Source organism: Cetorhinus maximus, chromosome 16 (assembly GCF_964194155.1).
Source record: "Cetorhinus maximus chromosome 16, sCetMax3.hap1.1, whole genome shotgun sequence".
NCBI lineage: Eukaryota > Metazoa > Chordata > Chondrichthyes > Lamniformes > Cetorhinidae > Cetorhinus > Cetorhinus maximus.
The window spans coordinates 15,496,574-15,523,551 of record NC_135894.1 but is presented as its reverse complement, the minus strand read 5'-3'; the positions used below and the strand labels follow the sequence as shown (position 1 = coordinate 15,523,551).

Sequence of the window (26,978 nt, the reverse complement as noted above, 5' to 3'; positions counted from 1 at the left end):
TTTTAAATAGATTAGGAGCCACTTTTCTGGAGAGAGGCTTATCCACTCAACCTCTATTGGCGACTGGTGCACTGCAGTGCAGGGTTGCTTACAGTAAACAGTCATGCTCACCCACCCAATGTAAACCAGTCCTCAAACAGGACAGCAGATGAATACTCCTTTACTCTTGAGGAGTATATTCACAGGAGTGTTTTACACTGCACACAACCTTACACAAACTGATCGAAAACATCACACAAGCATGGCTAACATCAGCTCTCTCTCACTCTTACCCATCAAACTGCGTCCTTCAATGTGTGTGTGTGTGTGTGTGTGGGGTGGACTCTGATGGACTAGGGTACTTGACGAGGCGATAGGCGCTTTAACTCAGTCTCATTAAAAAGAAAGGCAGCTCGCGGCTCGGACACAGCTGGTGCCAATCAAACTGCTCGGCGCCTTTTATATCCAGAGTTTTTCCCCTCGCTCGATCGCTTCAGCCGCACAAAACTTCTCGGTCCACCTTTCCCCTCATTCTAGTCACAGCTCCATCCACAGCAGCAGCAGGGCAAGATGTACGGGTAGTCGCACCCTTCCCCCTATATTGTTGTTTTAATGACAACTTGGCTGTCTCTCCCAAATTCCGCCAAGTTTGCAAACTAAAAAAGGTCGAGTGAACTGTTGTTTCCCCCCCCCCCCCCCCCCAAACTCTTTTCTCAGCTCGACTGTTATTTCCAGAAAGTTTCCTTATTAGGAATAGTACTCCGGAGGACGGCTGAGGAGGCATCGAGTAACATCTCTGCAGGCGACAGGGCAGGACATTCACTGAAGGTGATGTTATTGTCTTCCCCCTTTTACAGGTACGCGCGAGTAGTCAAATAAAATGCATCTTTCTCCATAAATCCAACGCTCCGAGAGGGCTGCAGTGCAACGTGAGTCCGGACACACGCGAAAAAGGTTTGCTTGATGTTAGTTGAGTTTTCTACCGAAGGGCATTGGGTGGGAATGCTGACAACAGGAAGAGCGCTTATTTCGCGCTTAGCAGGGGAGAAAAAAAATTGATGCAAATTGAGAGACGCTGCCAGTTTTGATCCCTGCCAAAATAAAAGGCTCCAAAGTCGGAACGTAATTATTGCAAAAGTTGCCTGTACTGTTGTCGATATTCACCTTAATGTTCCTCTCCTCCTTGCGTGTTCTCTCCTGGTTTCTCCAACCACCCCGCCCCCTCTTACCCCACATCCTGCCCTACCCAACCCCAGCCCAACCCCAGCCCAGCCCAGGAATTGGCAACCCCACTAAGGTCTCAATCAAGTGCCCATTCTTTCTATGCAAGTTGATTAATGCTCCAGTGGCATACATTCTGTTTTTTTTTAAAAAAATAATAAAAAGAGTTCCACATCGAGTAAAACGAACATCTGCTCGTTCACTTTACTGCCACAACAGTTTAGGTTTCCAACAAAGTTCATCGTGAAGCAAGAGTTTCTTTCCACCCACCTCAAAACAAACAAAAAAAAAAGTCTAGCCACGGACCAAGTATCTGTGAACTTTAATTTATTTGCAAAACAAAGCAACCTCTCATTTCAATACAGTCATTTTCATCAATTGAATGTGTAATAACTCACACCAAAAGCACAACGTCAGTCAAACTCTTTCTGAATATGTATTATTCATTGTGACTAGGGACATTTACTGTTCTTGCTTTTCAACTGGGAAAGATTTTCACCTCTAGACAATGATCTCAAACATTGGCACCTGACATTGACCAAGGTCAAAATAGCCAAAAGAAGTCTCTTAAATTCTGATCGTTTAATGCTTTCCCTACCAGAACTGATGAATTTGAAGACCTTTACTTCTAGCAATTAATAGGCTCAGCAAGATTTTCTTAAACTCTTGTAGATATCAAACAACAAACAATAAACTTCTACCCTTGAAGATAATTCACTCTAGATGTATCAATGACTTGTGACAGTAAATTGATACTTCATTCACTTCAGAAGACATCTACTTGATATATTACATAAGGGGCTGGAATTCTCTCCCCTGAAGTGGGACTGAAGTGCATCTGGGCGGGCTTTAAAACGGTGGGTGGGTCCTGAATCCCGGATTCCTGCTCCCATTCCCGGCACCAGCGAGTCTCACCGGCGTGGGATAAGGGGACAGGACGGGGTCTGCACGCTGCTGTCCTGACGTTGTCAGCACCATTGCAGAAGTGGGCATTCTAGACTTCCGCAATTTTGACAGAGTCTGGCTGCTTTTGGAAGGTAACGTGAATCACAACAGTACGGAGGTGTTGTGACCACTGGGGAAACCATGGTTTGGAGGTGCGGTCCATACGAAAGGTCAGTACAATTCACAAGACATCATGAAATGCTGTACCATAAGTTATATATATACTTAATACAGTGAGCACTGATAGCCCAGGAGGGAAAAAAAAGCCATTCGGACCAGTACTTTTATTTCCCAGTTTTACTGGTATTCTGTTTGAAGGTATACAAGACCAGTTCAGATCAGCATTCTTATTTCCCAGTTTTTACTGATTTTTTTTCCTTCTGGGAGGGCTTTGTTTTGAAAAGAGTAAGGTTGCCAGGTTATCAGTTCTAATAGCTGGTAAACTGTCAAGGGAAAGAAACAAAATCAGAAAATGCTGGAAAAACTCAGCAGGTCTGACAGCATCTGTGGAGAGAGAAACAGAGTTAACGTTTAGAGTCCATATGACCCTTCTTCGGAATTTGCTTTTGTCATGCTTCACAGATTTATCATAATTAGCAAATACTAAAATATTATGTTGTTCTGGGGTGGCATTTTGGCAAAGATAACATCAGTTTGCTCTTGTATTGATTCCCAGTACTGTGTTTCGTCATTTTTTAAAATGAGATTTACTTTACTGTATCATAAACCTGACTACAGAATTTTTGCTTATGAATGTAAGGATAATTTCTACTTTCAAAATTAGTTCTCTTGTTTTTAATTACCCAGCTACAGTACAAATGTTGGCTGCATGGGAAGAAAAACTGTAATGTTTTTCCCAATAGACAGGGCGAGAATGATGGTGAACATGTGTACAGACTTCCCTTGGAGTGCCTTTTGCACTACACACTTTCAGTGCAAAGCAAAAACCATTTCGCGTTACCATTAAAGCTGTGGCGTAAATCTGGAATTGAGACCAACCTGATTCCTGGGACGCTCTGGAGAGGGGAGTTCCGCTCCACTTTGCTCCAGAGTTAGCTCAGGTCCAGATTATGGATTTACACTACAACCTTAGTGCTGGCATTGACAGTATTGTTGCAGCATGAATAAATCCCCAGCTACCTGCTAAGTGATCAGCTACAAGCAGAAAGATCTGGGAGCAGGACCAATAGTTGCTGCTTTGGCTAGAACATTGTGAAATGAGATATAAATCAAGTAACAAGTTTTTTTTAAAAAGGGCGGGGGTGGGGGGGGGGGGGAGACTTCCAAGATATGTGGTAGATTAGTCAGTGGCATTTCAATGCAGTCAGCTGTTATTGGATAGGAATTCCTGTCAATGGCGTTTCTGCTCTTCTATGATGTGGTATTCTTAAATTAATGTTATTTTTAAAAAGTTAAAACACCATTAAATCCAAAGAAATTATGTCCAGCATTTGTTGAAATAGCCTATTCATTTCAACTTTAAGTTTCAACATATCTTTATATAACATAAATGCCTGGACATTTGTTCTGGCATTTTTGTAAATTATTCCAGATTTTTGTGCCCTCTCTTTTGGGTGTTAATTATTCTGGTTCTTTAATGGGGTACAGTTCCGCACACCCTCAGTATAATCCCCCAGTGGTTACTCACAAGATAGGAGCAAGAGTTAAACCTTGATGTGTGGCCTTGTGTCAGCTGCAGAACTTGTGAATCAGAAGGTTGTGAGTTCAAGTCCCACTTGAGCACTACATCTGGGCTGTCATTCCTTTGCGGTACTGAAGGAGTACCTGTCAAAGGTACTGTCTTTCAGAAAAGATAATAAACCAAGGCCCTGTCTGCCGCCTTAAGTGGATATAAAAGATCCTATGGTATCATTTCAAAGAGCAAGGGAGTTCTGGTCAATATTTGAACCTCATCCAACACCACTGAAATAGACTATGTGGTCATTACCACATTACTATTTGTGGGAGCTTGTAATGTGCTAATTGCCTGCTGTGTTTCATACATTACAACAGGGACTACACTTCAAAAGTACTTAATTGACTTTAAAGTATTTGGAACATCCTGAGGTCATGAATGGCATTATTATATCAATGGTATTTTTTTCTTTTGTGGTATTTGAATTTGAGGCATCCCAATTCTATCTACACATTCGGCAGTGGTCACTGAATAACAAGTAGGGAATTGTAATTTGTAATATAATTCTGTATAACAATTATTTAGGATAAGCTTAAGAGGTTAAAAATACAAAGAAGTTTAATTAGATCCTCTACAATGATGCAAATAGCAGACACTGCCACTAGATGGTGTTGAAGTAAAAATAAAGTGGATAAATTTGTTGAGCTGGTGATCAATAGAGGCCCTGATTTATGAGATAGGACTAACGGTGAGGCTATCAGCATCCGGTGTTCTTAAAGAGTAAATTGGTCAGAAACTTTAGGCACACATGCCAGTTAAATGCAGAAGCCAGGAGGTTGTTGTCCAAGTTTATGTACTCCAGAAGCTGCACTATAATACATGAAGGTGAAGTTAGGATACCCACTTATTTGTCAGGAAAAGATGGGGCTTGTCCATTCCAACGTATGTAAATTTTTAACGGTGTGATGTGTCTTGATTACTGTCAAGCAACCTCTCTGGCACAGAAAATTAACTTTTTTACAAGTATAGAGTCTCATTCCTTCAGATTAAAAAAAGTTTTACCTTTTCCTTCAGTCTCTTCCCTCTAAATCCCATTTATTTCATTTGCTTTGTTCTGCATTGAATCAAAGACTTTAACTTGCACTTCTTTGTTCAGACTTTGTGCGCTACATTAAGAATTGCTCAATCCGATTCGTTCTGAACATCTACAGTTGCTTGCTCTGTGCACACAGGCTGAAGATTCCCCTGTCGATGGTTCCAAGCTGTTATGAAATTCTAATCACAGCAGGTTCCAGTGCAAAAGCGACAGAAAATCTGTGGGCGGGTTTAAGAGTAATGAATGGTTGGCATTGTTTGTTCACTGTGGACTACAAAATTTTAACTCTTCTTTATTACTTTGTAAAGTGAAGTGTGCACGCGTGTGTGTTGCCTCTAGCTGTAGATCTGTGATGAGAGGAATCATGGATGACTTGTATGTTTCAGTAGCTATGACTACTTTTTCTTAAGGCGAATTGCAACACCTCTAATGATCTGACGGCTGAGAATTATTGATTTAGGACAGGCCAGGGAACATACCTCAGCCCTGGAGGGTTCAAATACTTCAATCTTTAACCAGCTGAGCTAATGTGCAGCCCCTGATGCCATCCCTTTCAAACTAATGCTTTGTTTGCATTTGCCTTTCACTAACTTGTTGGAACCTTGGATTTTAAAAAAAAAGCAACGCAGTGTCACTAATATTCTGGCATTTATTCCCTAGTTGCTCTGCAAAGGTGTTCGTGGGCCTCTTCTTGAACTGAGTGGCTTGCTAGGTCACTTTGAAGCGCATTTAAGAGTTGGTGTGAGATAGGAGTTTGCATATAGGCCAGGTTGGGTTGGGTTGGCAGATTTCCTTCCCTAAATTAGGGCATTTGTGAAAAGGCTGTGTTTTTAAACAAACAAGTCTGATGTTTCCAGATTTTTTTTTCCAAATAGCTAGGGTGGGATTTCAATTTGCATGCTCTAAATTATTAGTCCAGGTCTCTGGATTACTAATCTAGTAACATAATCAAGGAACTACCATAGCCTCTATATTTAAAGCACACAATGACCCCTCTGTAGCAATGTGTTCACCCCAGGACTTGAGAGATGGATTTATTGCAGGGTTTCATTTCACACCAGTTCAATATACATTTAGTTCACAATGCCACAAACATTGCCTACGCAGCCTCTGACACGGAAGCTTGTTTCCTGCTTTCCGTGTCTTCCTATTAGCACTCGCCTCTTTGAAATGCACAGCAAAACTCTGAAGTGGGGCTCATTAATTATTTCAAGTATTTTCTAAAGGAAAGTACAATCATAATCTGATGAGCCACATGGTACTGACTATTTCTGACCTCAAGCAGTTGTATTCTATGGAATTGCCATAGAATTATTAAAACTACTGTTCTAAATATTTAATCTTTCAAGCCAATGTTAATCAACTTCCATTCACGTTTTGTAACAACTTGCATTTATGTAGCACCTTTAGCATATTAAAGGGAACAAAGTGTTTCACAACAGAATTGTCAAACTAACTTTGGCTCTGAGCCACATAGAGACATCAAGCTTCCCTCAGATCCTGGGGAATTTAACAGCAAGATCTGATTAACATTTTTTTTTGTTTCCATTTCCCAGAGAGGAGGGAGGGATCTGAGGCCTCAGTAGGAAGTTTGGAAGGGTTGGGGGTTGTCCGAAGCAGATAAACTGCATCTAGGAGGCAGGCAAAAAGGGCTTTCATCTCCTGGGTCCAAAAGTTCTTGTTTCCTGAGTCCCGGAAAACTCGACTGGCTAGGGTTAAATTTAAGATGGTTTTAAGAGGCATGTTGATATTTAAATTGCCAGCCCACCTTAAATGAAGGCAGCGGTGAAGAGGTTTAAGGAGGGAGTGACAGGTCTTAAGGCCAAGGCAGCTGAAGGCACAGCTGCAAATAGGGAGGGGTGAAGAAACTAGGGGATGCACAAGAGGCCAGAATTGGAGGAATGTAAATATCCTGTAGGGTTATAAGGCTGGCACAAGTTAGACATAGGGAGGGTCAAAGCCATGGAGGGATATGAATGTAAGGACAAAAATTTTAAATTTGAGGCATTGCTGCCCCAGGAGCCAAATAAAACGACGAAATGAAGATAACATGAACTGTTTCCGGGGAATCTAGTCCTTGCATCTGCTGTTCTAGGCAAAAAGAAATCTCACCAATCTCCAGTCTTCCCTATTAATTTCAAACTTTTGTTCCCTAGTTCTGTGTTCACAGTCCAAGTTGAATAGCTCATTTACATCTACATTATTTGTTCGTAGCAGTTATAATTATGCAGCCTCCCAATTCGCATTCATCAGTTCGGTCTTCTGATACCCTTTTCATAATTCAGAGTGCTAAATCCAAGAATCATTCTTTCCTCTCTCAACTTTTTAAAACAACATTGTTGCTATAGACAAAAGTGGGACGAGCAAAAGTACATGTAATATTCCTAATGTGGCATTTCCAGTGATTTATACAGATACCCTGTTTTAATTATGATCAAGTACCTAAAATTGGATCCCATTTCACGCTGATTTGATACTTCTACTGAAGAATAAAATTGCATATCAAAAACATTTTTCTCCTTTGCCAATAGGTGCCAATTCGATGTATACTATAGTTCTTAAATTACTGAACTAGTAACCGAGAATCCTGGACTACTAATCCATAGAATGAGAGATCAAATTGCACCATGGCGTTTTGAGAATTCAGTTTTGTTTAGAAAAATTCTAGGACACTTGTAGTTGCAAGATTGTTGTAAAGAAAGCAATTAATTCACTAATATCCTTTAGTGAAGGAAACCTGCTATCCTTGCCCAGTCTGACCAAGAGTCTTAACCGCCCTCTGAAGTAGCTTGGCAAGCTAATCAATTGTATCAAAGAAAACTGTTACCAGCAGGTTAAGAAGGCACCACCATCTCCTTGGAACAACTAGGAATGGGCAATAAAGGCAACAATGGGCCTTTTCAGTGACACCTACATTCCAACAATTATCTTTTTTTTAAGGTTTAGCTTGCATTTCTTGTTCCAATGTGCACAAATAACCCAATTTCTTTGGTTAGCTACTGAATTTGTGCAAACAGTTTTGAACGTTATTCATCTTGTTTGCATTATTTGTGGACCACTTGAAATAATCTTGACATTTCATTCTATTATATTAAAAATACCCCTTGTACAATTTTTAACAGGCTCTTGAGAAACTACTTGCAAGTTCAAGCCATTTGATTTATTAATATTGCTGACAGTTTTCAATTCAACTTGTTAACAGAATTTTAATGGCACAGAAGGAGGCCGTTCAGCCCATCGTGTCTGCACCGGCTCCCAAATGAGCATTATGACCTCGTGCCATTGCCCTGCCATTTCCCCGTACCCCTGCACATTATTTCTATTCAAATAATCATCTAATGCCCTCTTGAATGTCTCGATTGAACCTGCCTTTACTGCACTTCGAGGCAGTGCATTCCAGACCCAAAACACTCACCATGTGAGAGAGTTTTTTCTCGCATCACATTTGCTTTCTTTGCAAATCACTTTAAATCTGTGTTCTCTCATTCTTGAGCCTTTTACGAGTGGGAACAGCTTCTCCCTGTCTACTCTGTCCAGCCCCTTCATGATTTTGAACATCTCTATCAAATCTCCTAGCCTCCATCTCTCCAAGGAGAGCAGTCCCAACCTCACCAATCTATCTTTGTAACAGTAGTTTCTCATCCCCGGAACCATTATTGTAAACCTCTTCTGCACTCTCTCCAATGTGTTCACATCGTTCCTACAGTGTGGTGCCCAGAACTATACACAATACTCCAGCTGGGGTCTAACAAGTGTCTTATATAAATTCAGCATAATCTCCTTCCTCTTGTACCCTATGCCCCTATTAATAAAGCCCAGGATACTATATGCTTTATTAATTGCTCTCTCCACCTGTCCTGCCACCTTCAATGATCTATGCACATATACACACAAGTCTTTCTGCTCCTGTATCCCCCTTAAAATTTCACCCCTTATTTTATATTGTGTCCATGTTCTTCCTACCAAAATGTATCACCTCACACTTCTCCACACTGAACTTCATCTGCCACCTATCTGTCCGCTCCATCAACTTGTCTATGTCCTTTTGAAGTTCTACACTGTCCTCCTCGCAGTTTACCACATGCTCAAGCTTTGTATCATCTGCAAACTTTGAAATTGTCCTCTGCACAGCAAGATCTAGATCATTAACATATATCAGGAAAAGCAGGGGTCCCAATACCGATCCCTGGGGAACTCTACTACAAACCTTCTTCCAGCCCGAAAAATATCCATTGACCATTACTCTCTGCTTCCTATTTTTCAGCCAAATTTGTATCCACGTTGCTACTGTCCCTTTTATTCCATGAGCAATAACTTTTCTCAAGTCTGTGTGGCACTGTATCCCATGCCTTTTGAAAGTTCATGTACACCACATCAACTGCATTACCCTTGTTGTTCTTTTCTGTTACCTCTTCATAAAACTCTAGCATGTTAGTTAAACATGATTTCCCCAGTCTCCATTAATTCTGTTGCTCCCTAATCATTTTTAAAAGGCTTGTATGAATCATTTTATTAATATCTGTTTGGAAATCTGACCCTGGAATATTGGTGTTGCTTTGAAAGAAAATCTCAGTAAATCTATGAGAAACGATTCCTGAACCCATACTCAAAAATTCCTGATAGCCCCCAAGCTCTTCAAGTGAACATTATATCAACCCATTGCATGAGATTCTTCACTTAGAGTTGGACTAACCAGTCAGTAATTTCCCAATTATGAGCTGCCCCTTACCAAATATCAGGGTAATATTTATTACTTCGCTTTTGGGCTTTTCCCTATAATAATCATATTTAGAAAGTGTTAATTGTATCCCAATAAATCAGGCCAGGTCCTTACAGAAAGATGATCTTGCATCCAAAGAAGATACAGAGCAGTTAAGAAGCTTGATTGGACAGTAAGACCCGATGCCAATTATGACATGTTGGAACTTAGGACTATGATAAACACACTACAGTTGAGGAGGTTCTGAGGGTAAATTAAACATTAAAGAAATTAAATTTGGAGAAATGCACAGTCAAGTTTCCAGCTTTAGGTGACCCAAAATATATGAAGTTAATCCTTTTTAGTGATGCTTCCCCTGCCACTTTTCTGGATTGGTATTCTAGTATAGCTGGGTTTATCATATTTTTGGTGGGTGAAAATGGAAAATGTCCCTTGGCCAAGGAAGCTAAGAAAGTAAAAAGGTTGCTTAAAAGTACCCTAGCTGCAGAAACACTGGTGTCAGTGGAAGTGATAAATATGGGACTGTACTTGCCTAAAATTCTTAAGGAAATCCTATAAAAGGGGCATTCTGAGAAAAACTTGCCCATAGAATGTTATGTGGATAACCGTCCTCTTTGGGACAAAGTTCATTCAACAAAGAGTGTCATTGAGAAAAGGTTGAGGACTGACCTTGCTAGTATAAAGGAAATGTTAGAGAAAAGAGATCTCCTAAAATAAAATGAGTTGATGCAAGTCACCAATTATCAGACTGTTTAACAAAGAGGAATACTTGCTGCAAGAAATCTTTGGAGGTCCTAGAAGAGGGATATCTTGTGTTATGAGAAGTTGTAGGAAATATGGAAAACCAATTTTTTTTCTCTGCTTTGCAATTATTTAAGTATGTTATAAAGATTCTGTTTAAAGAAAAGGGGTCTGTTCATGGTTGGTTGATTATGTTGTTAAGGATAGACAGGAGATGGACATTTTTGATTAAGGGCTAAGAGCACATATAAAGAGATTCAGCTGGAACACTGGGTCGATAGTGAGGAGACAGATGTTGTACCCTATGAATAAACCTATTAACAAGGTGAAGATCTGTGTCTTGTTTCATACCTCATCATCTGACTTGGATTCTTAACAATTAGCACCCAAGTATTCATTCAATCCAGGTTACTGATTGATTTTAGTGGACTTCTAAATATTATCTTTGATCCCAATGCCCGTCACATATAATACCGTGCTAATAATCATTAGGTAACCCTTTAAGATATTGTTTGCATTTCTGTCATTTACCTCAGGCTGTCTTTGATCTGTCTACTTTGGGCAGGATTTTCGCTGCAGGCTTCTGAACCCCATGGTCAGGCTGTAATGTGGGCGTAGGTACACCCACAGTACTGTTAGGGCGGGAGTTCTGGATTTTGATCCAGCTACAGTGTGACAAATGTCACTCTTTGATTTTCACCAGAGCAGCCAATTAATAGCCAAAGGGCAGACTCATCATCTATTTAAGGATGCTGGGTGGGCTTTCGAAACTGGAGGGCCAATCAGAGGCCTTCCAGCTTGAAAGAAGCAAGGGAGAGGGTGTTTCAAAATTGAGGCACATTCTCTCCAACTTTTTAAATTTAAAAATAAGGTTTTTTTTAAGCCAGGTCACCTACTTGGGGAAAGGTCCTCTAAAGGGTAGCCAATGGTGGCTGCAATACCCAGCCAAGTGGAGAGGGCCTCTAGGCCTGGTTGGAGCACTGGCCCCCAGATCTACCTCCAGAAAATCCCAGTTGGCTTCCTTTAATTAGCTTTAATGCGTTATGTCGGTTACCTGCTACAAATGGGCAGGTAGCCATGCCAATCCCTATCCTGCCTCTGTAAAAATAGCTGCAAGGCGCAATGGAGCCAAACAGCTGCTCCTGGTCCCACAGGGGCTAAAAATCAAGCCCTTTATCTCTGCAACACCAACATTCTCTTTTTGTTTTGGATTTCCAGCATCCGCAGTAGCTTTTAGCTTTTTGTTTTTATTCTCTAATAGTATTTCAATGCGCTCTCCCTTAGTGGTGCAAGCAACTTCTTCACCTGCAGCTGCCAATTATTATTTTATTGACCTTAACATTCATTTGCATCTACATTACTTCTGCCAATTTGCATTTATTGTTGCATCCTCTGTTTCAACAGCTGCTGTATCATCACAATCCAATAATCCACTCCACAGTTTATTAGATCCATGTTTGCAAAGCTTTACATACCTTCTTAATTCCAGGGCATGCTGTTGAAAGGTCTTGGGAGGTTCTAATCAACAACTAAAAGTCTGTGGAACCCTGCAGTATTAAGTGTTTATCTTTTAATGAGCGACCCAAAAATGATTCCAAATATCTACCTATTAGAGTTTAATAAGTTTAGGAGAACTTGAGGTACAGTAAAATATTCCATTCCATACACGTTTCAAGTCCCTTTCAGAAAGAAAGACTTGTGTTCATAAAGCATTTTTCACAACTTTAGGACATCCCAAAGCTTTTACAGCTAATGAAGAACTTTTTGAAGTGTAGCCACTTCTGTAATGTATGAAGTATGGCAACAAATTTTCACACTGCAAAGTCCCACAACCGGCAATGACTAGATAAGTAGGTTTTAGTTGCTAGTTGAGGGATAATTATTAGCCAAAACACTGGGATGAATCCCTTGCTCTTCTTCAAAGCTACAATGAGATCTTGCTGCCACTGGACCATGGTTGACACATTAAAGAGATAATGGAGAAAACTAATTGAGATGGAGCCCAAGTTTTACAAGTTGTGATATTTGTGCTGAGGAATCAGGTATTTTACTTTTTTCATTCATGGGATGTTGGTGTCGCTGGCTAGTCCAGCATTTATTGCTCATCCCTAATTGCCTTTGAGAAGGTAGTGGTGAGCTGCCGCCTTGAACTGCTGCAGTCCCTGTGGTGTAGGTACACCCACAATGCTGCTTGGGAGGGAGTTCCAGGATTTTGACCCAGCGACAGTGATATATTTCCAAGTCAGGATGGTGAGAGGTTGGAGGGGAGCTTCCAGGTGGTGGTGTTCCCATGTGTCTGCTGCCCTTGTCCTTCTAGATGGTAGTAGTCGAGGGGTTGGAAGGTGCTGCCTAAGGAGCCTTGGTGAGTTCCTGCAGTGCATCTTGTAGATGGTACACACTGCTGCCACTGTGCGTCGGTAGTGGAGGGAGTGAATGTTTGTGGATGACGTGCCAATCAAGTGGGCTGCTCTGTCCTGAATTATGTAAAGCTTCTTGAATGTTGTTGAAGCGGCACTCATCCAGACAAGTAGAGAGTATTCCGTCATACTGCTGGCTTGTGCCTTGTAGGTGGTTGGCAAGCTTTGGGGAGTCAAGGATAAGCACACTTGCAAGCATTGTAAGTACCCAGTATCAACACAAAGCAATTCTACGCCAGATATAGTTTGAGAGGTACAAACTAAAGAATTCTAAAGAGAATACTCCGTTGCACTATAAAGACGATTTTCCACTTCCCAGTCCAACCATCCATATGCCCTTTTTGACTCGTGCCAAATTGAGGGAAATTTTGTGCAGTAGATATCCAATTGCCTTGGAAATATTTTACATTTTCTTTTCTGGCTGTAGCAGTCCAAAAGAGAACTTTAATTTATCCACCAGCGATCTGAATGCTTCCCGGAAACAGTTCAGCTGGTTTAAGCACTATTTATGTTTTTAGAGGTTCAAGGATTTTTTTAAATTTACTTTTTCTTGGCATGTCCCCTTTTGTTGTCTGAAGATGGAATAAATTCTTAATATAATCACCTGTAGGTGGGGAACCACCTAAGCTCAACTGTAATTCGCTACAGAAACTTAATCATTTTCACTTTTATCACCAAGGCTTCTGAAATATCATCTGTCTCGGCCCCTGCCTCCCCTCATCCTGCTGCTGAAACACAAGCTAGAAAATTGACTATTCCAACATTCTGCTGGCTGGCCTTCCATCCCCCACTCTCTGTCAACTTCAACTCACCCAAAAACTCTGCCTCCCAAATCTTTCTGGGCATCAACTCTCATTCACAAATCACCTCTGACCTGCATTTGTTCCCAGTACAGCAGTGCCTGAAATTTAAAACTCACATTCTTGTCTTCAAATTCTTCCATGACCTCAACCCCCCCCCCACCCCCCCACCTCCCCTATCTCTATAACCTCCTCTAAGCCCTACAACCCTCCCAAGGACTCTGCAACCCTTCAAATCCACCATTAGCAGCTGTGCCTTCAGTTGTCTAAACTCCCAAGGTCTGGAATTTCCTTACTAATTGTCTTCACCCTTCACTCCTCCTTTTCAAGACACTTCTTGAAAGCCACCTCTTTAAGCGAGCTTTTGGTTCACTTGTCCTAACACTTCCTCATTTAGGTTGGTGTCAGATTTTTTTTTGTGATTACTCTCCTATAAAGTGCCTTGGGAAGGTTTAGACATTCAAGGCATTATAATAATGCAAGTTGTTATTCTCATTTGGCAGTTCAATCAACATTGGTGAATTATTGTTTCTGTATTACATAAGTTGGTGCAAAAGCAGCTTACTTGAAGAATTATTTAATAGACCAGCACAACAACTCATTTTGAGAGATTTGTTTTTTCACAGTAACGATTTAAAATAAGACCCACATGTTTTATGTACATATTGAGTCAGTGACTCCTAATCTCTCTCATCTATAGCTCTGAACTTTTTAACCAATGGGAACCAGGAAAGAAGAGTAGATTATAGCACCAAAACTTACAAAACCTGTATTTCAAGTTCTTGATCCCTCATCAAATATCTTCTCTTATGAGGAACGTCAAGGCTCTGTCATGTAATCTGCTATTGAATCAGTACATTCTAAATCTATTGTATCCAAGCTCCCTGAGAATCAAACCGGAAGTGTTTTTTTTAAAAAATACACAATGTCTCAATGGACTTAGTTGCTCAGGAACAAAGACGTAGAAATCAGGAAAATTCTAGGTTTGATCCACAGTTTTACCCAAGTTAACTTATCCAGGGAGGGCAGTTGTTGGGATTCTAAAATTGGCCTCAGCATCTCTGGTCTGAAGCAGAAAAACCGGACAGATTTTTGATTACTATCTGTTCTTGATAAATCAGCTCTAAAATTACAGGAAATTACAGGCCGGTGAGCCTTACGTCAGTGGTAGGGAAATTATTGGAGAAAATTCTTCGTGACAGGATTTACTACCATTTGGAAGCAAATGGGCGTATTAGTGAGAGGCAGCATGGTTTTGTGAAGGGGAAGTCGTGTCTCACTAACTTGATCGAGTTTTTCGAGGAAGTGACAAAAATGATCAACGATGGAAGGGCAGTGGATGTTATATACATGGATTTCAGTAAGGCCTTTGACAAGGTCCCTCATGGCAGACTGGTACAGAAGGTAAAGTCGCACGGGATCAGAGGTGAGCTGGCAAGATAGATACAGAATTGGCTTGGTCAGAGAAGACAGAGGTTAGCAGTGGAAGGGTGCTTTTCTGAATGGAGAGCTGTGACTAGTGGAGTTCCACAGGGATCAGTGCTGGGACCTTTGCTGTTTGTAGTATACATAAATGATTTGGAGGAAAATGTAACTGGGCTAATTAGTAAGTTTGCAGACAACACTAAGGTTGGAGCAGTTGCAGATAGTGAAGAGGATTGTCAAAGGATACAATGGGATATAGATCGGTTGGAGACTTGGGCGGAGAAATGGCAGATGGAGTTTAATCCGGACAAATGCAAGGTAATGCGTTTTAGAAGGTCTAATACAGGCAGGAATTATACAGTAAATGGCAGAACCCTTAAGTGCATTGACGGGCAGAGGGATCTGGGTGTACAGGTCCACAGATCACTGAAAGTGGCAACGCAGGTGGATAAGGTAGTCAGGAAGGCATATGGCATGCTTGCCTTCATTGGCAGGGGAATTGAGTATAAAAGCTGGGAAGTCATGCTGCAGCTGTATAGAACTTTGGTTAGGCCACACTTGGAATATTGCGTGCAATTCTGGTCGCCACATTACCAGAAGGATGTGGAGGCATTGGAGAGGATGCAGAGGAGGTTTACCAGGATGCTGCCCGGTCTGGAGGTTATTAGCTATGAGGAGAGGTTGGAGAAACTCGGATTATTCTCACTAGAGCGATGGAGATTGAGGGGCGACTTGATAGAAGTTTACAAAATTATGAGTGGCATGGACAGAGTAGATAGTCAGAAGCTTTTTCCCAGGGTGGAAGAGTCAATTACTAGGGGACATAGATTTAAAGTGAGAGGAGAAAACTATAGAGGTGATGTGCGGGGCAAGTTTTTTACACAGAAGGGGTAGTGAGTGTCTGGAATTCACTGCCAGAGGAGGTGGTGGAAGCAGGTACGATAGTGGTGTTTAAGAGGCAGCTTGACAAATACATGAATAGGATGGGAATAGAGGGATACGGACCCCAGAAGTGCAAAATGTTTTAGTTGATAAGCAATATGATCGGCGCAGGCTTGGAGGGCCGAAGGGCCTGTTCCTGTGCTGTACTTTTCTTTGTTCTTTGTTCTAAACGATCTGTACATTTGTGGAACATTGTAACTTCAAGTATGATGATCGTCTCTCAAGCAACACTGACTTTACAGTTCTGAAGGATAGGATTCAGTCTACCACAAATAGGGCAGAATTTTACGCCTTGCGGGTGGGTGCGCGCCCGACCCGAACATACGTGATATAGCACAAGGTGATGTCGGGCGAGCGTCCCGACCTCGTCCCGCACGGGAGCCATCTTCAGGTTGGCGGGCACATGTGGCAGTCAGAAGCCTGCCTGCCTGCCAGAAATTAAGCCCATTAAGGAGGCAATTGAAAGCGATTTTTTTTGTGTGTGTGTGTGGCCTGTCCACTTTTACAGTTGGCAGGTGGGCCAATTGGCCAGGCGGCCTTTACATTTTTGCTCAAACCTCGGTCCAGGGCTGGATGAAGTGAAATAAAAAGAGATATTTGGGGGCTGTTTTTTTTTATGAGGTATGCTTTCAGGTACTTGATGTGCTGCATGAAGTCGAAAATGTGGCATCCGAATTGCACACAGCAAGGTTCCACCAACAGCTACGACCAGATAACCTGTTTCAGTGGTGTTGGTTGGAGTTTAAATATTGTCCGGTACACTGGTAGAACTACCCTGTTCTTCTTTAAGTAGTGTCACTGGATCTTGCATGCATAGCTTAAAGGCCAGACAATGCCTCAGTTTACTGGCTCATCTGAAAGACGGTATCTCCAACAAAGAACCACACCCTCAATACTATACTGAAGTGTCAGTCTAAATTGTGTGCTCAAGGGCAGAATTTTTCCGTTGGCGAGTTGGGGGTGGAGCCCTCTCGCCGATGCAGGATGATGCCAGGAGGAACCCCCGACGTCATCCCGCCCCATTTAAATATTCAGGAAGGCAGGCGGACAACGAAATCAGCTGTCCGCCCGCCAACCTGTCAATGGCCAATTGAGGCCATTGACTGGGTAGTTAAATCAATTAAAGGCCCTGCCCATCCAACCTTAAGGCTGGCGGGCAGGCCAGGAGCCCCAGCGGGCTTCTGAAAAAACATGAAACCTCATCCACTGGCGGGATGAGGTTTCATGTCGGTTTTAAAAAACTTTAATAAAGTTTCTGTGATATTTATTAACATGTCCCATCTCGTGTGACATTGTCACATCAGGGGGACATGTTAATAATTTTTCTATTTTTCAATTTTCAAAAACTGTCAACGACCTCCCTGAGGCAGCACTTAGTCTCAGGGAGATGTGCGCTCTTTCGTGTGCACGTGCAAAAGCACACTCTGACAGTTGGGGAATCCACCCCCCCACCCCCACCACAGGAAGCGCATAGCCTTAATTGGCCCGCCCACTCAAAATGGCGGCGGGGCCCATTTCGGCGGCGCCAATCGGCTGCCCGCCCGTCGCCGAGCCGGTGGGGTCCACCCGCCCATCAAGGGCAAGATTCTGCCCCAAGTCTCTGGAGTGTGGGACTGGATGCAGGGGTCGAGAGTGTTACCACAGAGCCACTGCTGACATTCCAAAGCACAAATCTAACAGTGAGAACAGTTGGTAATATTAGGCTAAACCCTTGGATGCTTGGAAAATTTGAGGGAAAGACTGAACTCCACTACTGTTCAGACAGAGCAGGACCAGTTCTGTTCACTTAAGCTTAAACCAAGTAAATTAACAGCAAAAAGGATAATGCTACTCACAATGTTACTTGGCCTTCAGTGATTTCATAAATAACATTTGTATGTTCCCATTAAGTTGAGCACTTGTGATCATCTAAATTGCATTAGGGCACGTGTTCTCCCTCTCTCTCTCTCTCTCTGAGCTAAAACATAATGAGGTGGATGAGAGCTGATATTGCTAACATCCATAATCAGCTCCTTCCAGGTTTCAGTCTTTCCTCCTCTATCAAAACATTCTTGACAGTTTTCTCTAAGCTTTCAGTACGATCAGTAACACACAGTGCTGCCACTGTGCAAAATGATAACCATATTACTAGCCCTCTGATCTCATTGGTGCAGTATCTGGTATTTTTAATATTCTGAAATATTCAAAATTCTGAAGCTCCCCGTAAAAGAATATGGCTACGTTTAAAACTTTCCAGAACAAACCCGTAATTGAATATCATCTGTTTCATAGTTTACACTTCAAAGTTTCATCCACTTAACAGAAATAAGAATTCACTAGTACAACTTCAAAGATGATTTAATCATAGCCGTGATAAAGGCCGTTGCTACTGAAAGAGCTTCACCCTTTGCATTACTTACCCTGCATGCAGCTACATCACATTCCCATTTTCCAGTCATTTGTTCAATTTTAAAAGCACAAGTCAAAAGCCAGCCAGAATAGGGCCAAATATGCAGGGGAAATGAATCATTTTATTTCTTGTTGAGAACTAAATGGTGTAAGGAGGGATGCTCTGCATGTTGCCAAAAAAATCTTATGATAAATAAAGAGGGCCACAAGCAGATGGTTTTATGTCCAGCTCCCAGATGAAAGTGAGCTGGTCTCGACCTCCTATATTCACTCTATTAGTTTGTAACCAATGGCTGCGCCCTTTTGGAATTGCTAATGAGATATGAATTGCCTTTTGAGACCCAATTATTTCAATCTACGCGATTTCAGGCAAAATTGAGCCTTTGAAGCTCCTGAGCGACTCCACCCCTCTGCTTCAGCTCTTTTGTTAAAATCGCAATGAATTATTAATCTGTGTACTCGGTTGGAAACCAAGTTTAGCTTTGCAGCGAAAACTTCCACTTGTGTTTAGGCACCCAGATATAATGATTTCAATTGGGAGAGGGAGCGGGGGAAGACGGTGTGCGTGCAGATCATCTGGCCATTTCAGTGAGTTTCTTATTTGGAAGAGGCCTGTGCTCTAATGATCTTGACTCCCCAAACCAAGGAAAAAAGAAAGGTCTCCCTCCTGGCTCCTCAAATACAATGCACACCTTCTTGATGACTGATCAAGCCTTTATATTCGTCATAATTGTAGTACAAGGCGTTAATTCTAACTGTGTAATGTGTTAATAAGATACTGTGTGCATCATCACAGGATGTGATGCAACATCACGTGGTTTGCTCTCTCATGCAGCCTCGTGTAAGTTGCAGCCAGCACAGTAAAATGTTTCTCAATAAAGCTCATGTTTTCCATACCTCTGCAGGCTCAGTAAATATTCTGTATCAGACTGACAGTACCAAGAATATTATATGGTGCCATAGAGTGAAAGAAGAGTTATGGAAAAAACTCTGCCCTTATCAGAAAGCTTTGAGAAAGCCACAGGCCCCAAACAGGCAGAAGCATGGCTGAATTTGTGCTAGAGATTTGCTAGATATTGAACCGCATCGGGCCTGGGTAGTCGTGCAGATGATGTCCTCATCAGGCAGGCTATTGATGAGGAAAAAGCCACGTATGAAGAAGTAATCAAAGCGCTTGATAGATACTTCAGTCTGAGAAAGAATACTATTGTGGACGGGGCTATGCTTAATAAACGTACCCAACATCAAGGTGAAAGTGTTGATGCATTGATAAACAACCTGTATAGACTTGCAGAGAACTATGGGCATGGCAGCTTAAAAGATGAGTCAGTCGGAGACAGAATTATTGTGGGAGTGTTGGATGACGCCTTGTCTGACCACTTGCAGCTGAGAGATGATCTAACCTTAGCAAAGGCATCTCACCTGAGCAGAAAAGCTGAGGCCAGGAAGCAAAATCAATCCGCGATTCAATGTGAACCCTATCTCAAAAGAAATGACTCAGTAGAGTATGTCAGATTTTAAGACCGACGAGCTGTTGTTAAAATAATCAGGGGAGGCGAGAAGAGCATCCATAAACAGCCCAAGCTGACTGTAATTGGTGTGTGGCCAGAAAAACTCAGGTGTGAAAACTGCCCTGCAGAAGAGGCCAAATGTCATTTATGCAGAAAGATGGGCCACTTCCAGGCTGCATGCCATAGCAAGAACCCTCTACAGAATATGCACAACAGGAAGCCGTCGAAAGGTGGCAAGATCTATGAAGTAGATCGTATCCAGTAGGTGCCTTTCCTTGGAGAGGAAGCTTGCGAGGGAAACATGACGTAATTTTAAGTTAGACACAGGTGCAGCAGTTTTGTTCTTTCTGATGCTGAACTATGGAGGAAAGTTCTTTTCAGCCATCATGCAGAAAACTATACGGGCCGGGAGGGATAGAACTCTAGGTCACAGGACAACTGAATGCATCCCCCAATATCGAGAAAGAAATCATAGAAAGATTGTATGTGATTCAGAATTAGAGTTGCTCACTCTCTTGAGCAGGAAGGCCTACACCAACTTGCATCTGGTTTGCAGGGCAGAGGAACTGGAAAGCTGAGAAGGTCAACCCAAAAACTTCAGAGCTGAATTCCCAGAGATGGTCACAGGACTAGGAGAGCTGAAGACAGCATACCACATAACTCTACATCCAGAAACGAAGCCAGTGTGTCTGCTTTTGCCCAGTAAAGCTCTTCATCCGCTCTTGCCAAAGATAAAGAAGGAAAATTACTCTCTCTTTTATTCATTCATGGGATGTGGGCTTCGCTGGCTGGGCCAGCATTTATTGCCCATCCCTAGTTACTCTTGAGAAGGTGGTGGTGAGCTGCCTTCTTGAACCGCTGCAGTCCATGTTGTGTAGGTACACCCACAGTGCTGTTAGGGAGGGAGTTCCAGGATTTTGACCCAGCGACAGTGAAGGAACGGTGATATATTTCCAAGTCAGGATGGTAAGTGGCTTGGCGAGGAACTTCCAGGTGACAGTGTTCCCATCTATCCGCTGCCCTTGTCCTTCGAGATGGTAATGGTTTTGGGTTTGGATGGTGCTGTCTAAAGAGCCTCGGTGAATTCCTGCAGTGCATCTTGTAGATGGCATGCACTACTGCTACTGTGTGTCAGTGGTGGAGGAGTCGGTATGTGATGTGGTGCCAATCAATTTGGCTACTTTATCCTGGACCGTGTCAAGCTTTTTGAGTGTTGTGGGAGCTGCACCCATCCAGGCAATTGGAGAGTATTCCATCACACTCTTGACTTCTACCTTAGATGGTGGACAGGCTTTGGGGAATCAGGAGGTGAGTTACTTGTCGCAGGATTCCTAGCCTTTGACCTGCTCTTGTAGCCACAGTATTTATATGGCTAATCCAGTTTAGTTTCTGATCAATGGTAAACTCCAAGGTGTTGATAGTGGGGGATTCAGTGATGGTAATGCCATTGAATGTCATGGATCAATGGTTAGTTTCTCTCTTGTTGGAGATGGTCATTGCCCGGCACTTGTCAGCCCAAGCCTGGATATTGTCCAGGTCTTGCTGCGTTTGGACATGGACTGCTTCAGTATCTGAGGAGTCGCGAATAGTGCTGAGCATTGTGCAATCATCAGCGAACATCCCCACTTCTGACCTTATGATGGAAGGAAGGTCATTGAAGCAGCTGAAGATGGATGGGCTGAGGACATTACCCTGATGAACTCCTGCAGTGATGTCCTGGAGCTGAGATGACTGACCTCCAACAACCACAGCCATCTTCCATTCTGCTAGGTACGACTCCGACCAGTGGAGAGCTTTCCCCCTGATTCCCATTGACTCCAGTTTTGCTAGGCTCCTTAATGCCACACTGTCAAATGCTGCCTTGATATCAAGGGCAGTCACTCTCACCTCACCTTGGGAGTTTAGCTCTTTTGTCCATGGTTGAACCAAGGCTGTAATGAGGTCAGGAGCTGAGTGGCCCTGGCAGAACCCAAACTGGGCATCAGTGAGCAGGTTATTGCTAAGCAAGTGCTGCTTGATAGCACTGTTGATGACCCCTTCCATCACTTTACTGATGATCGAGAGTAAACTGATGGGGCCATAATTGGCCGGGTTGGATTTGTCCTGTTTTTTTTCTGTACAGGGCATACCTGGGCAATTTTGCACATAGCCAGGTAGATGCCAGTGTTGGAGCTGTACCGGAACAACTTAGCTAGGGGTGCAGATAGTTCTGGAGCACAAGTCTTCATTACTTTTGCCAGAATATTGTCAGGGCCCATGTTGAAGCAAGGGGTTATTTCACTCGTGACACAACCAACAAACTGCTGCTCAGAGATGGTTCCATTGCCAAAACCCAAGGAATCAATCAGAATTTGTGTAGATCTTACACAACTGAACAAAGCTGTTCAACGCAAAGTTAATTCGCTATCGTCTGTGGATGGGAGCTTAGCTCAATTTGGAAAGAGTTCAATCTTCATGAAGGCAGATGCTAATAGTGGTTTTTGACAACTACCTCTCGATGAAGAGTCGAAGCTGCTCATAGCTGTTTGGGAGTTTTTTCTTCAACATACTACCCGTTGGCATAAAATCTTCCAGAGGACAATGTCAAGTTCCTTGGTCATAAGTGGATGCATCTGGTGTCAGAGTTGATCCACAGATGTCAAGAGTAATCAAGGAGTTTCCTGCTCTTCAAAATGTGACTGAGCTCCAGAGATTCAGGGGTATGGTAAACCGAGTCAGAAAGTTCCTGCTCAACCTAGCAGTCATCAATGAGCCACTACATCTGATGAAGAATGCGCTCAGGTCTGACAGTACTACATCAAAGGTTGGCCAGCATAAATGCCACACAATCCCACTCTCAGTCAGTACTATGAACAGAGAGGACACCTCCATGTAGTTGACGATTTACTCATCTATGATGAGAGTGGTCTTTCCAAGAGTTCTGAGGCTGGATATACTGCAACGAATGCATCAAGGACACTTGGGCATCATAAAATATCGAGCCAGAGCAAGATATTCCGCTTGGTGGCCAGGTCTCTCAAAATAACTGGAAGAGATGACATCAAGCTCTATTACTTATGATGTTCAACATCAGGAGACAAGATGTTATCTTCCTTTCCAGCACAGCCATGGAAACATCTGGGGATTGATGAACACACAGGTAAGACGTTCTTCATTGCAGTAGAATACTACTCTAGATGGATAGAAATCAACCAACTGCAGGGTTACTTCTGAAGCAGTGATTACATTGCTAAAGGAGATATTTACAACACATGGAATCTCAGACTTTGTAATCTCAGACAATGGACTGCAGTTTGCCAGTAAATACTTTAAAGAATTCACAGATAAATATGGATTTGTCCACACTACCAGCTCACCAAGATACCCTCAAGCCGATGGTGAAGCTGAAAGAAGAGTACATACAGTGAAAGCATTGCTGAAGAATGATGACACCCAACTTGCACTTCTGACCTATCGTTCAATGCCACTCCAAAATGGTCTAGCACCATGTGAGCTCCTCATGAGAAGAAGACTGAGAACTCGGCTCCCTAATCTCTCTCTCACTCATGCTGCCAGAGATGACTTGGATAAAATGAGGGAAAAGAGGACGAATGTCGTTCCAGCCAGATGTGGAGCTATAACAAATGTGACAAGGCACACAACCTGCCAGACTTCCAACCCAGAGAACCAGTTTGGATCTGAGACCAAGTTCGCTATGGAAAAGTGATTGAACAGGCACCACATCCATGTTCCTACCCCATCCAAACAGAGCATGGTATGGTGATATAGAACAGATGTGCACTGGTTGCCACACAGAAGCAACCTCCTGCCCCGTAGAAGTAGTCCTCGATTCATTTGAGCCTGCCAGAGATACTGCTGCAACCACCAATCCAGATAATGGCCTGATTAGTGAACCTGAATTATCTGCCAATTCACCTCCTGCCCAGCAGAATTTGAGGGACCACCCACGGGGCTCAAAACCCCAATATGCTCCAGAAGATAAGAGGACTCATTCTGGTATACTCATAAAACTGCCACAGCGGTTGTCCTTTATAAGAAGAAATGGAGAAAAGAAGAGGGCCCAAGAGAAGAAATCAAAATTAAGGACTGCAACACACCAGAGTTAAAGTTGTGGTTTGTTTGATCTTTGCAATATAGAAATGAAAGTCAGAGACTTGGGTGGCAGGGTGAGGGGTGAGATGTAGTATAAGGGGTTAATTCCAACTGTGTAGTATGCTAATCGGATACGGATACATTACATGGTTTGCTCTCTCTCATGCATTGATGCTTCAAGCACTGACACAGCCTATTTTCTGCTGCTTTCTGTCGCATCTTGCAATTTTGTATTTAACCAGTTCTCTGATTTTTCTTACAATCAGACCAACAAGAGGGGAATGGTGAGAGAGAGAACAACTGTTTTGTGGATAGTAAGTACAATTTATAGCATCATGGAATACAACCTACTTAAAATATAACATAGTTAAGGATTGAATGACAGTATGACTGGTCTGCTTCTGGACTATATATTCTATTTAGAGCAATATTGTAATGAACTCATTTTAAACATTACATTTCCATAACATTTATTCAACTGATTTCTCAATTTAAATGAATTTGAATTACACACTGAGAGATGATACATTTTATGATATAAAATAAATTTACGCTCTGATAAAAACAAACCTGAATGGACATTCAAGCCAATATGGTTCGATTTTAACCAACCTCTGAAGTGTCCTAATAAGACACTTGGTTGTATCAAAACCAGTTGCAGAGGTTCAGGAGAGCACACCACTTTCTAAGGACAACTAGGGATGGACGATAAATGCTAGTCTTTCTAATAACACCCACATCCTGAAAATTATTTCTTTTTAAAAAAAGAGACCATATTCTCCAATCCTCAACAATTTTCCCCAATCCCCAATTAAGATGTTTGCATGTGAATGTCAGAACCAGCCATGGTTGTGATGCCTCTTGTGATGTCCGTCTTAAATTCATGCTTCAAGAATGGTCACCGTTGGAAAGTACAAAGAGGCCCGTGTCCCTGGAACTGTATCCCAGCAAGAATCAGAAGTGTCAAAGAGAAAACCAGTCTGGCTCTTACAGTGCACACAATGATGTCACTTTAATTACAAGTGGTCAGTGTTATCTGGCTTAAAAAAACCTCATCTAATTCAGAACAGCTGTAAATTCCCAGCAAATCCAACTTCACAGCTGGAAAGAAAGCATCGGTCACAGTCACTGTAATAGTTCCACAAATTCCCATAAATTTCCTCTGAGCTTGATGGATTTCAGAGTGTTATCACCAGCTTACAGCTCTCGAGTTCAAATAGGTCAGCTCATGCTTGTACAGTGCTGACTTAGTTTGTGCTGAACTTTGGCTCCCTGGAGTCTACGTGACACTGCTTATGTGTGTTGGTGGCCTTTTAATGAATCTTGGGAAGGATTACATCTCAGCACGCGCTGTTTCTGGTGCTTCTAGTGCTGACACAAAGCCTATTTTCTGCTGCTTTCTGTCTTGCAATTTTGTATTTAACCAGTTCTCTGATTTTTCTTTCAATCAGACCAACAAGAGGGGAATGGTGAGAGAGAGAGGGAGAGCAACTGCTTTGTGGATAGTAAGTACAATTTACAGCATTATGGAATACAACCTACTTGAAGTATAACATAGTTAAGGATTGAACGACAATTGCAGAGAAAACAAGGAAGCAAAATTACCTGGTCCTCTGCAAGGCATGCAGATTTTGACACTTGTTCTTTCTCTCCACACCACACCACTTGGCCTTTTTGTTCCTATTTTTATATTGTTTACACCCACTGCCTTCCATGTAAGGGGTAGCTTCCTCACTTTTTGCCAATCACATGGGCCATAATTCCAAGTTACCATGATTATCTAAATTCTGAAAGACTATCTATAATTTACATGATGTAAAACAAAGGCCCACCTCAACACCTGATTATACTTTACAGAAATTGTCCTGGCAAAGCATTTACTGCCATAATTGAGTTGGCACAAATACAATGCAGAGGAATGAATATTAATGGATTTCTTAGTATTGGTTCCACTGGGATGTGGTTTGTGCCTGCCACCCATATATACTAGATTATCAATGTGAACCAAGCCACTGTGAAAGGCAATAAACAGAGAAATATAATTAGAAAGCGGGTTATTCCAGGTCAGTCTTATGGAACTGTTAGCAACTGGGTTCATAGTTGCATTGGCAACGAATTGGGATCAGAAGCAGATTGGGATTAGAATTCCCATTCACTAGTCATGAATAATGTGTGGTATTGGGAAATTACAAGAAAAACAAATGAGTTTATGGCTCACTAAGCATTGCTGGTTTGTTGCCCAGTCTCTGTTGAAGTAGTTGATTTATAGAGACTTGCTATTCCCATGCTACGCAGTGACTCCTGAGAGAGAGGTTCAACGTTGTGCCCCCCATTGTTGAATAGTCTGCTAATGTTCACTCTCTTGACTGGTATAGAGAATAATCACTTCAATTAGGAGCCAGAGGATATTTGATTCTGCAGGGTGACATGTTCCTTTTGAAATGGACAGGCAAAACAAAGGAGTCTGACTTTTAACCAAAAGTATTTTTCATGTATTTTTAAAAAATTGAGCCTTGGTAAATACAATTTTCTACTGAGCTGATTTAGTTTGCAGTGTGTAGATTTTCTTTCTAGCAATATGATTGGTTGATCACTACCTGACCCTTTCCCACTAATAGCACTTGTAGCATTGCAGGGTCAGCTGGAAGCTTTAAATCTATTACTAAGTAAGGATTTGTTCATTGCAAGCTTTCACTTTCCAATTCAAAATCTCCAAGGCTTTTTCTCACATCAACAATTATACTAGTCTTTTTCTTAAATTAATGAACTTTTCACCTTCTATTTAATTTTAATGTACATTTCTAATTATATTTCATTCTAAATTTGGGCATTCTAGTTGGTCGTCTTGTTGACAACCTATTCTACCTATTCCATTTCATTGTATGCAAGGCTGGACATTTAACAGCTTCAATTTTTATTATTTCTTAGCCTGAATTTGCCTCCCACAGATGATTCTGATTCCTGGGATTGCTGTGGTCCACTGGATTGTATGGTGATTTCTGAGTTGAACCCATCTTGTTTTAAATTTACATTCATTTTCATCTGTTTCCCAGCCCCAATACTTC

General features: G+C 42.0%; 1 long non-coding RNA gene across 1 annotated transcript; it reads left to right on the top strand.

The window, feature by feature from the left end:
- Nucleotides 1-2,937: 2,937 nt before the first annotated feature.
- LOC144691376 (uncharacterized) lies at nt 2,938-25,401 on the top strand. Its single transcript, XR_013579117.1, has 3 exons — nt 2,938-3,025; nt 24,180-24,227; nt 25,365-25,401. It is a non-coding gene; the product is annotated as an uncharacterized LOC144691376 (long non-coding RNA).
- The last annotated feature ends 1,577 nt before the right edge of the window (nt 25,402-26,978 follow it).